General features: G+C 38.6%; 1 long non-coding RNA gene across 1 annotated transcript; it reads right to left on the reverse strand.

The window, feature by feature from the left end:
• Positions 1 to 5699: 5699 nt before the first annotated feature.
• LOC133765507 (uncharacterized) lies at positions 5700 to 11696 on the reverse strand. Its single transcript, XR_009866603.1, has 3 exons — positions 11260 to 11696; positions 10160 to 10392; positions 5700 to 6827 (listed from the first exon to the last, which is right to left on the reverse strand). It is a non-coding gene; the product is annotated as an uncharacterized LOC133765507 (long non-coding RNA).
• Between the last annotated feature and the right edge of the window lie 1135 nt (positions 11697 to 12831).

Below are 12831 nucleotides of genomic sequence, written 5' to 3' on the forward strand. Positions count from 1 at the left end.
AGAGGCAGAGAGAGAGTTCTTCCAATCGCTGGTTCACTCCCCAATTGGCCGCAATGGCCGGAGCAGCACCAATCCGAAGTCAGGAGCCAGGAGCTTCTTCCTGGTCTCCCATGTGAGCGCAGGGGCCCAAGGGCTTGGGCCATCTTCTACTGCTTTCCCAGGCCACTATAGACAGCTGAATTGGAAGTGGAGGAGCCGGGACTCGAACTGGCCCTCATATGGAATGTTGGCACTGCAGGCAGTTGCTTTACCCACTATGCCACAGCGTCGACACATAAACACCTTTACTCTTACTATTGCTGGTCAGTCCTACAAAGAACCACTAGACAAGAAAAATAAATTTAAGCACAAACAGGAAGCAGGAAATGAAAGTACCATTATTCTCAAACTATATGATCATATAAATAGAAACTCTCTTAAAAATCCATAAAAGTGCTATAGCTAATAAATAAATTCAGTAAATTTCAGAGTACAAGATCAACATATAAACAGTATCAATATGCTTCCACATGGCAGTAATAAACAAATCATGAAAGAATCTAAGAAAATAAATATATTTATTATAGCATCCAAATAAAAAATACTTGTGACTAAATATAAACAAGAGGGTAAAAAAAATTGAAGAGTGAAAACAGTAAAATGTTGCTGATTGAAATTTTAAAAGTATACAAAGAAATGTACCTCATGTTCTAGACTTGTAAGATTTAATATTCATTTTATTTATTTTTTAAATACTTATTTTAGGGCTGGCTCTGTGGCCCACTGAGTTAAGCTGCACCCAGCAGTGCCAGCACCCCATATGGGGGCCAAGTTGAGTCCTGACTGCTCCATTTCCATCCAGTTCCTGCTAATGCACCTGGGAAAGCAGCAGAGAATGGACCAAGTGCTTGGGCCCCTGTACCCATGTTGGAGACTCAGAAGAAGCTCCTGGCTCCTGGTTTAAGCCTGGACCAACCCTAGTTGTTTAGGCTATTTGGGAAGTGAAGCAGCAAATAGAATATCCATCTCTCTATCTCTCTTCTCACTGTTACTCTTCCTTTTACATTAAATAAATAAATCTTTTTTTTTTTTTTAAAGACAGAGGGTCAGAGAGAAGGAGAAAAAGAAAGAGAAAGAGGTCTTCTAGTCACTGATTAACTCTCCAGATGGCCACTACATCTGGGGGTAGGCCAGGCTGAAGCCAGAAACCAGGAACTTCATTTGGGCCTCCCACATGAGTGGCAGGGATTCAAGAATTTGGGCCATTATTTGTTGCTTTTCCAGGCACATTATGAGGGAGCCGTTTTAGAAGTGGAGCAGCCAGGACTTGAACTGGTACTCCAATATGAGATACCAGCATCTTAACCTACTGTACCACAATGTTTGTCCCCAGATTCAATACTCATAAGGTGACAATAACACCCAGAGTCATCTATACATTTGTTGCAGTCTCAGTGAGAATTCAAATGGCTATTTTACACAAGTTGGATAACTTATCTTCAAATGTATATGGAATTATAAGCAGCACAAGATAGCCAAAAGTATCTTAAAAAAGAACAAAGTTGAGTATTTCCTGATTCCAAAACATACTACAAAGTTATAGTAAATACATTAGTACCATACAAGGATTGCTGCATAGAACAATTGAACAGAAATATGTGTTCAGGTATAAAGCCATTCATCTGTGACACTGATTTTTTAACAAAGGTAACAAAGCCTTTCCATGAGGAAAGAAATCTTTATAAGAAATAGTGCTGGGACAACTGGATATCCACATGAAAATGTAAGTAGTTGGACCCTTACCTAATACCACATACAAACAACAAAAGTGAGACCGAAACTCGGAATGAGTCAGCAACCTGAATATAAAAGCTAAAACAAGAACATATTTAGAAGAAACCGTAAGAGAAAATTACATGACTTCAGAATTGGGCTGGCGCTGCGTTTCACTTGGCTAATCCTCCACCTGCGGCACCGGCACCCCGGGTTCTAGTCCCGGTTAGGGCACCAGTTCTGTCCCGGTTGCTCCTCTTGGGCCCTGCACCTGCATGGGAGACCAGGAGGAAACACCTGGCTCCTGGCTTCGGATCAGCTCAGTGCACTGGCCATAGCGGCCATTTGGGGGTGAACCAACGGAAAAGGGAGACCTTTCTCTCTGTCTCTCTCTATATATATCTAACTCTGCCTGTCCAAAAAAAAAAAAAAAAAAAAATTGAAAAAGGATCTTGGATCTGACACCAAAACATGAACATCCAAAGAAAGAAATGGATAAATTAGACTTCTCAAATAAGCAGGAGGCCATGGGCCTGAGGCTGGCTCTTCCAACAGGTTGAGTTTCTGTAAGAAGATTTGAAACCTCTTTATGTATATAAACACACTGAGTGTGAAATTAAAACTTTTTTAAAGATTTATTTATTTATTTGAAAGTCAGAGTTACACAGAGAGAGAAGGAGAGGCAGAGAGAGAGAAAGAGAGAGAGAGAGAGAGAGAGGTCTTCCATCTGATGGTTCACTCCCAATTGGCTGCAACGGCTAGAGCTGTGCCAATCCGAAACCTGGAACTGGGAGATTCTTCCTGGTCTCCCATGTGGGATGCAGGAGTTCAAGGCTTGGGTCATCTTCTACTGCTTTCCCAGGCCTTAGCAGAGAGCTGGATCAGAAGTGGAGCAGCTAGGCTTGAACCGGTGCCCATATGGGATGATGGCACCGCAGGCCGCGGCTTTACCCGCTATGCCGTTGCACCGGCCCCAGAAATCTTTTTTTTTTTTTTTTTAACAGATAGATGGGTATCAGCCAACCATAAGCAGTTGAGTCAATCACAAGAAGCCAACAGATCAGACCATGTCCACACAAGCTACCCAGGTCACTGTGTGTAACCCAACAAACTACTTATGTACTTTTATGTCAGTGTTCACACTGAGAGCTCACCTCCCACATCACAGAGTGCAGGTTTCTGAACTCTTTTTAATTTACCATGCTACTAATCCATGATTCCCTTGAATCAAACTCTGCTAAATTTAATTTGGTTATGGTTTTTTTTTTTAATAACAGACTTCATAAAGTTAGCAACTTTTGATCATCAAAGTACATTATCAAGAAAAAAGAACAAACCTATAAAGTCGGAGAAGATATTTGTAAATTATGTTTGATAAGGGTGTTGTCATGGGCTAACTATTCATGCTCCTCTAAAATCCATAGGTTGAAGCACTACTCTCTAAGGTACCAGTACTCTAAGGTGAAGAAATTGGGAGGTAAGTACATTTGGCTGGAATCATGAGGGTGGGACTGCAATGATGGGATTAGTGCCCTTCAAGAAAAGGAAGATAGATTAATAAAAGCAAATTAATAAAAGATAGATTCCTATCTTTTTCCACTTTGTGAAGATACAGCAAAAGATGTTCTGTGTAAACCAGAAAGGGGACACTCATCAGACTCCAAACCTTCTGGCATTTTTTAAAAAAATCATTTATTCATTTGAGAGGTAGAGCTACAGAGAGGGAGAGACAGAGAGAAAGGTCTTCTATCCACTAGTTTACTCCCTAAATGGCTGCAATGGCCTGAGCTAGGAGCCAGGAGTCAGGAGTTTCTTACATGTTTCCAACACAAGTGCAGGAGCTCAAGCACGCGGGCCATCTTCGAAGTGCTTATAAGCAGAGAACTGAACCAGGAAAGGAGGAGCTGGGACACGAACCAGCAACCATATGGGATGCCGGTGCTGCAGGCTGAGGTTTAGCCTACTTAGCCACAGTGTCAGCCCCTGCCAATATCTTGAGAGGATTAAATATCTAACTGAAAAAAGGTTTTACTAGACATTTCTCTAAAGAAGATGTGCACATAGCCAACAAGCACAAAAAGTTGTTAAATATCATCAGTCATGGTGGAAATGCAAATCAAAGCCAATAAGACACTATTTTCACGTGAACTAGGGTGGTAATAGTAGCACATTTTTAATAAAAAAAGAAAACTTTTGCTGAGAAGGTAAAGAAACTAGAATCCAATTGCTGGCAAATATGTCAATTAATTCCACTTTTATAGGAAAGGGTTTGACATTTCCTCAAATTACCTATTGCCTGGCAATTCTATCTATCCCTAAGTATATACCCAAAAGAATTGAAAATAGACACTCAAAGGATGATAGGTACACACATGTTCATAGCAATGCTATTTTCAACATACCCAAAAACCATAAACTTTTTGAGCAGATAAACAAATTATGGTGCATAGAAACAAGAGGATATTATTCAGATGTGAAAAAGGATGGCGTAATCACGTGTGCTACTGCCGATAAACCTCAAAAAATCATATTAAGTGAAAGAAGTCAGACACAAACGGTCACACATGAATGTTACATTTTCCACTCTTACAGAATGGCTGCTGTAGGTAAACAGACGTAAAAACCATATTGGTGGGGGCTGGCACTGTGGCACAGTGGGTTAACCCCCTGGCCTGAAGCGTGGGCATCCCATATGGGCGCTGGTTTGAGACTCAGCTTCTTCATTTCCAATTCAGCTCTCTGCTATGGCCTAGGGAAGCAGTAGAAGATGGCCCAAGTCCTTGTGCCCCTGCACCCACGTGGAAGACCCAGAGGAGGCTCCTGGCTCCTTGCTTCAGATCAGCGCAGCTCCGGCCATTGTGGCCATTTGGGGAGTGAACCATCGGATGGAAGACCTCTCTCTCTCTCTCTCTCTCTCTCTCCCTCTCTCTCCTCTCTCTGTGTAACTCTGACTTTCAAATAAATAAATAAATCTTTTTTTAAAAAAAAGCATATTGGTGGTTGACGGATCCTGAAGATAAGCCAGACAAGAGACTCCTTACAGAAGGCATAGTGCACTCTTGGTTTAATGAAAAGTTTTAGGAATTAGACTGAAATGGTGATACCATAACATTGAATGTGTACTAAATGCCAATGAATTGTACATTTAAAAGCAGTTAATTGAGGGTGAGAATTTGGCAGAGCAGTTATGCCATCCCTTTGGATGCCTCAAATCCCATGTCAGAGAGTCTGGTTCAAGACTTGGTTACTCTGCTTCCACTCCAGCTTCCTATTAATGAACATCTTGGGAGGCAGCAGATGCCATTGGATCAAATACTCAGGTCTCTGTCACCCTAGATTGAGACTTAGGTTGAGCCCCTGGTTCATGGCTTCAGCTTAGCTTAGTCTGGCTGCGTGCACATTTGGGGAGTGAAGTAAATGGGAGATCCCTCTGTGTCTTTCTCAGTCTCTCTAATGAAGTACAAATAAGCAAATAAGATTTTTAAAATCAATGGTTAATTTTATGTTAGGTGTTTCACCTTACTTTTAAAAACTCTTAAAGTGTGATTTATATTGAACTTGCAGGAAAAAAGATGCCCCATGCAATTTAATTTATAAGGAGACAGAAGCACAATAAAAAGGTTACAGAAGAAAGATGATACAGTAAAATAACTGCAAATCAGTCTAAATTATAAATATTAATAAAAATACAAAATCCTATATTAGCTGAGACCAACAACATTTTAAAATATAGTAACTTTTTACCAAATCAGGCTATTTTTTAAAAAAACTGAAAATACAGTAAAAATGTATTAAAATGATTAATCAGAATAACACACAACAAAATGCAGCCATAGAATTAATAATGGAAATGAGAAGTACTTTTATAACAATTAAAAATAAAATATCTATTTCCATTCCATATATAAATAAAATAAAACAAATGTTTTCATATAGGAAAGCACAGGGTAACAGTTTAATACTTTTCTGATGTGAAAATATAATTAGAAAACTCAAGAAAATTACCTGAAAAATAATTGCAGAAATGAAAAGCATCATTAGTTGGTCAGATTCAGAAGGAATCTGAATTCAGAAGGTTAAATTTTATGTATTATTGTTATTTTCACTAACTATTAAAAGAAAAAAACACTTCAATCCAAAAAATGTATCCACAGGCAAGACGTTATCCTTACTTTGATAGTTATTAATTTATGTTTTATGATAAATATTTTCCCTATGTCATAGCATATAAAATTGAGATTTATAAGCATTACACAATTTTTATTAATCTATGCTGTGTCAAAACCATTATTTGTATTTCCATCAATCCATTTTATTTGTTGAAATCAAATAATGGGATCCAATCACTAATCTACATTACCACAAGAAGTGATTAAAGATGGCAAGGACTGACTAATGGTGTATACTCTCTGTGTCTTTATAATATTAGGATAATGACTGTTGAAACCCTGTAAATCAAAAATCCATATAAAAGTAAAACTTTCTTTGTTATATTCTTTTCTCCCTCCCTCCATCCTCTTATTAATATTCGATTTTATTGAGATCAGAATTTCTTTAGAACTGTTGCAGAACTCTGCTCTAATTCAAGTGTAGGACCCAGGACTCAAAAGTCACACACAGTACAAATTAATACAAAAAACCTCACAAGGAAGAAAGTCAGATAGCAATAAAGACAAATGTAGAGAAAGATGAGAATGAATTGTTGATCAAAGCCATAAAACGAAACTGAATGTTCAAAACATAAGCATTTTCTGAGTCTTTGATGAAACAGCTAGGAGGTGACGTTGGCATGCACGGAATGGACCTACAGAACCCAAGAGTAACGCCAAGTTCAGCTGTGCAGGAAGGCATCAGGTAATGTTTAGACTTTTGTTTACATCTTGCCAGCCTCTGAGATTTGAGATCAAACTTCTTTGAGGCCAGGTGCAAAGACTTGTAGAGTTAATACAATCCACCAAGAAGCAGAAAAGAGTCACTAAAGTACTGTGATGACTTAACATTTGCCAGTAGTACCATCTTTGTTCCTGCAGGATTACTCAAGGAGGGAAGGTGCCTTCACAGAACTCCACGAGAATCTGCGAAAAGGAGAAACTGATTTTATCATAACAACGGAAATGCATAAATCAAAATGAGGATTTTTATCATTATGTTTGTCCAAACTGACACATAAAAGAAGATACTTTACAATATTTCTGCCAAATATATAACCAAATTATTCATTCTTCTCAAGATTAAAATAGATAGCTTTTTTGGTGAGAAGATTTTAAATTTATGTCTCCACACTTAGCGGATTAGGAAATAGAACGTTAATGCTTGAATCCCCCTCATGAAATGTGAGGAAATTAGCATATTTTCTGTTCTTCCCACTTGGTCCACCCCCATACCTCCTGGTTCTATTGGCATCAAATTGAATGTTATTTTTTAAAAAGATTTTATTGATTTATTTGACAGGCAGAGTTACATTGAGAGAGAGAGAGAGAGAGAGAGAGAGAGAGAGAGAGAAGTCTTCCTTCTGTTGGTTTACTCCCCAAGTGGCCGCAACGGCCGGAGCTGTGCTGATCCGAAGCCAGGAGCCAGGTGCTTCCTCCCTATCTCCCAGGTGGGTGCAGGGGCCCAAGCAGAGAGCTGGACTGGAAGAGGAGCAACCGGGACTAGAACCAGCACCCATATGGGATGCTGGCACCACAGGCGGAGAATTCACCTAGTGCGCCATGGTGCCGGCTCCTGAATGTTATTTTTATACAACCATAAATGTTACACCATTTTTATGTCATGTGACTGCTATTTTAAGAATTATAATAATTTAAACTATATATTATAAAGCATCCTATTTATATTCATGATTTCATTTTTATTTACTTTTAAGTTGGGCTGTTCATTTTCTAATTTTTTTTTTATTTCTTCATTTTCCATTTATTTGAAAGGCAGAGACACAAAGAAAGATGGAGAGAGCTATTTCCATTCGCTGGTTCACTCTCCAGATGTTCCCAATGACAGAGCTTGGCCAAGAATCGGAAACTCCATGTGGGCTTCCCAAGTCGGTGGAAGGGACCCAAGGATGTAAGCCATCTGCTGCAGTCTCCCAGAGTGTGCGTTGGCAGAAAGCTGGATGAGAAGCTCAAAGAAGCCAGAGCTTGAACCAGGCACTCTGGTATGGAATGTGGGCATCCCAAATGGCAACTCAACAGCCATGGCAGATTCCTGTCCTTGATCGCATTTTTGAATGCAAAGGATGCTTTTGGTAAATTAAGAAAATCCCTAAGTTTTCTCTAACTAAATTTTGTTTTTTTCTAAATACAATCTGAGCTGCTTATTTGTTTTACTTTTTTCTATGATGAATCAGTGGTAATAAATCTCATATTTGAGATGTCTTTTCTTTGGATTCATATGACTTAACCAGACACCAACCTCTACATTTAACACAGATATCCCTTCAGCGCTATGGACTATAGTCTAATTGGTTCTGCAAAATGAGCATGAGATTGCTGAGTAGATGTCTAAAAACATACTTTTTTCTCTAATATTTTGGTTAAGCCTAGATATCTGTAGGATATTTCTTTTTCTGCTTAGAAATACACAAATAATCAACCATGTAGCCTTGTGCTTGTTAATATAACCTATCCTTAGGACGGACTAGTCAATGTTTACCTCCAAGATTTTTAGCAAAGGAATTTATTCACCTTATTTCCTCTGAGAACATCGAGCCTTTCCTGGGCAGGCACTGTGGTTCTGTGGGTACAGCTGTCACTTTGGAAGCCAGCATCCCACAGTGGAGTGCCAGTTCAGGTTGCAGCTTCCTTCCCCTCCAGCTCCCTGCCAATGAGCTAAGTAAAGAAGCTGATGATGGCTCAAGAACTTGTGCCTCTGACACCCACATGGACACCTGGATGGTGTTACTGGCTCCTGGCTTCAGGCTGGTTCCAGCATTGGCTGTTGAGGCCAACTAGGGGGGTGAATCAGTGGATGGAAAATCAAACTCTCTCTCTCTCTCCCTGCTTTTCAAATACATAAAGGAATAAATAAATCTTTTTTTAAAAAAGAATATTGTCCCTTTCTTTATTATGTTCCTTGTTTAAGAAGCTCCAACTTTGCAAATTTAACCTGCTGTTATTAATCTCCCTAGAGTCAATTCATTAGTTCTGACACCATTTGTAATTCTCACATTATCTGTAAATGAGAATTACTCTATTAGCTCCTATAGATGTATTTTCTTAATTTACAGTCTTAACATCTTGGCTTTAAGTATTGCTTTATTATATTAACACTTAATTTTCCTTATAGAATAAATAGTTTTTTCTTATATTATATTACTTCCTATTGCTAAATTTTCCTAAACTGTATTCTCTGAAAAGGTATGTAATTTTGTTTTCTTTTCTGTTTAAAAAAGAGATTTTCATGTCTTATGGTTTATTGGTGTATATTGTCATTCAGCTTTGGGTAAGAACATTTCTGAATTTTTTTTTTTGCCTGAAATAATTTTTCACCTGGTCATATCTAGGAACGGGGCAGATTGGGAGTGGATAAACACAATGTCTGCCTTGGAAGCTATATTATGTGTGTGGTCCTCCCTCATCATCCACAAGGAATGGTTCTAGAACCTTCATGGATATCAAAAGCTGAAGATGCCCAAACCCTTTATAGAAAGGATTCTTTACATAGAATCTATATGTATCCTCCCATATTCTTTAAGTCATCTCTAGACTTATTTATAATATTAAATTTAACGTGAACACCATGCAAATAGTTATTCTACCATATAGTTTAGGGAATAATGATATGTGTACATGTACACAAAGATGCAAAGGAGACATGGGGTGGGCAATGTACATGGAAAAAGTACAGGAGTGAGACTGAGGATCGGTGAGATGAGGAGGGGCTACAGCAGGGTGTGTTTACACATCATTCTATTAATGTATATTGAAGATGTTGCTTGCCATGTGGTCAACTCAGGCTTTGATTTTTGAACTTTCTGTATTTTTTTTCCAAGCATTTTTAGTCTATAATTGATTGAATCCATGGATGTGGATCCATGCATGAAGATGGAGGGTCTGCTGGATATCTCTATATGGTGGAGATAGCACATGGTGATGGACAGCTATATTTCTGTCATATCTGTCCCTCTGACCATTACTTGTGAACATCTGTGTTGAAGATGGAATACATTTCCTCCTCTCTATGGAAAATTATCTGACGTTCTATCCAGTCACCATCCTCAGCTCAGAGTTTAGGCTCTCTGGGAGTTTGTTTAGTCTTCCCCTTCAATTCTGGATGTGGCTGTTTTTGGTCTTTAAAAGTTGCCTCATTTCATCCTCCACTGTAATGGTAAGAAGAAGATAAGTAATTTCTGCAAAATCAGAAAATAAAAATAAATAAATGCATGCCATGCACCCATACAGAAGAGAAATACCAGCTAGAATTTATCCTGGATAGGAGTTATTAAGCGCCTCGGGCCTGGAACCAGGAGAAACTCCTTGTTTGAAGCTGGGTCAGTGTCCAGAGTACAATTGCTTGTCCAGGATGCTCCATGTGCCCTTGCTCCTGCCTTCTAGGCTATGCTTCCTTTTTTCTCTTCCAGCTATGTCTGAGATGCTCATTGGGAAGGATGCTGTCCTCTGTGGATATGAGAAGTATTTCAAAAAGCTGTAGAAAATAAAATTAATAGGTAAGTTGATTTTGGTGCAAAGGTTTTTGGAACCCATGCAACTTTTTAGAACAGGCATTTCCATGAATATCTCAAAGATCCCATCATACTATTCTTTCCTTAGGCCCATCATTAAGAAATTATTTCTCAGCTCCAAACCAACCATTTTATCGCCTGTTTTGTGATATTAATGCTGGAATATGTGAAGTACATTTCTGTTTTGTCAGCTGAGTCTCTGTTAATTTCTTCCAATAGGGGCACTGGAGAGAAGTTGTCAGGCAGAAGGGGAGGGAAGAGATTTGCTTTTTCCTGTCTGCTCCCTGGTAATCATTTTTCAACACAGCTGTAGTCACTGCTTTCTATAAACAGCTGATACAGTCTGGAGAGTGTCTAACATTTGCAGAGACACAAACAGCAGCTGAACAGTTCCTCAGCATCACATGTCTGAGTTCAAGGGGTTCCCACCTGGAAATTTCTGAGATTTTAAAATTCCTAAACTTCCATTTGTTCCCCCATCTAGAGATTCTAGTATAGTATTTTCTCTTTGGAGTGACAATCTCTAAATACCTAGTTCTGCTCTCTTTTTGAAATTTTAGTTGGATAAAAATGGCTAGTTAGCCATTTCATGTCTGATTAGTACTTGTTGATGTTATATTTTCTTCTGGGATTTTCCTCTCTTATCTGGACACTAGCTGATATAGACAAACTAGAAGAAGTATCAGAAAGTAGAGCCTCTGAAATGAGGTTCAAGGATATTTGCCAGATTGGATACCTGAGTTTAAGCGCAAAATTGGCTTTATGACAATGAATAATGGGATTCTCCCAATCCAAGGAATATTTTGACACACAATTAACTAAAATTTCACCTGTGCTTGATTAAGATAAACTACAACTGAAGAGAGCATTTTCAGTAAATAATGGGTTGCTGCTCTTGACACACAAAGTCAGGAGGACTGTGATGCTGTGGTAATGGGGTGGATTCTTGTGATTTTTCTGGAGCATCTGTAGAAAAAACAAAAGCCTCAATTAACTTGGATAAAGTCACAGAGAACTGGAGTGGTCCTATGAAAACCTAAATATCTTCTTATTTCTTGTAGCCAGAGAGATAATTTTGCTGCAAATCAAAACCAAAATTCAGTTGTATGAGTTATAGTGTAAACTGAATTCACGGCTTCACTGTGAATTCTGAGAGTTGGACAGGAACTTCTGCTTGGGTTCATGTGACACGAAGAACTGTGGAACTCCAAGTCCCTAGGAGCTCCCCTGCATAGAGAAGCAGCTTTCTTCTCCCAAGTCTGAGAAGTCCAGCTCTTCTTTCCTTGAATATCCTGTAAAAAAAAATGCATATAAGATACTTACTCTATGTAGGGATATCAATTTTTTCCATGATCTGACCCAAATTACCCTTCATTACTACTGTACCTCCAAAGGGGTGAGATATTAGCGTATTCTAGGGATCAAGTACACTGACTAATCTAGTAGGGGTTAATTACCCACCCAATGAATTGCCAGGTATCCTTCATTTCAATGAACAGAAACCTGAGAAATATGGATAAAGGTACTTCAAACACTTTGTGCAAAAATGGAAATGCAAGATAACTTTATTCTGCTGAAAAATCATCTTGAGATCTAGGCATACTCTTTGCATAATATTCACTTTCAATGAGATTTTTGAAGACCATGCATAAGATCACTCTAAAGTGGTATACCAAGGAAATCAAAATACAATAGTTGATCAGGTCTGCTTTATGGATATGGCAACTTATTAGAGCCTCTGAAAACTTTAGATGCACAATTGACTAAAACCTGTACTTAACAATGACTACTGATTAATAAAGTTAAGATGCCAAAGCTTTCTTTGAAAAACATAGAGGGAGAAAGGAACCACTTACTGAGATAGAAATGTTGGAGGAGATGGATCACATATATTTTCTCCCTCACTCCTCAAGACAGCCCAGAGATCATTCCCATCACTCAGACATTGAAAATCCCTTAATGAAGGATTATCAACAAACCTGGAAAGTTCCACGAAGCCAACTTTTCTAGTCTGGGAAGGATGATGACAGAGTCCACCAGGGAATTTACTACTTTTCAATGGAATTATAAGATCTCAGTGTAGCCAAATGGCAATATTTGACTGGCAAAGACATGATGCATGTGTTTCTCTTAATGATCAACAGAGAATAAATGCTTATTATTCTCTGGCACTAACTAATTTGATGACAGTAATTTTAGGGATGAAATAGATGAAAATTTCTGCAATATCAGAGAAAACTCCTGTCTGATGGGTTGAGGCTCTACAAAGGATGTACACGCCTTCTCACTCTACTGTCAAACTAAGCCATTTTTTAAAGACTTATTTACTTATTTGAAAGTCAGAGTTACACAGAGAGAGAAAGAGAGAGAGAGAGAGAGAGAGAGGGAGAGAGAGAGAGAGA

Source organism: Lepus europaeus, chromosome 1 (assembly GCF_033115175.1).
Source record: "Lepus europaeus isolate LE1 chromosome 1, mLepTim1.pri, whole genome shotgun sequence".
Lineage (NCBI taxonomy): Eukaryota > Metazoa > Chordata > Mammalia > Lagomorpha > Leporidae > Lepus > Lepus europaeus.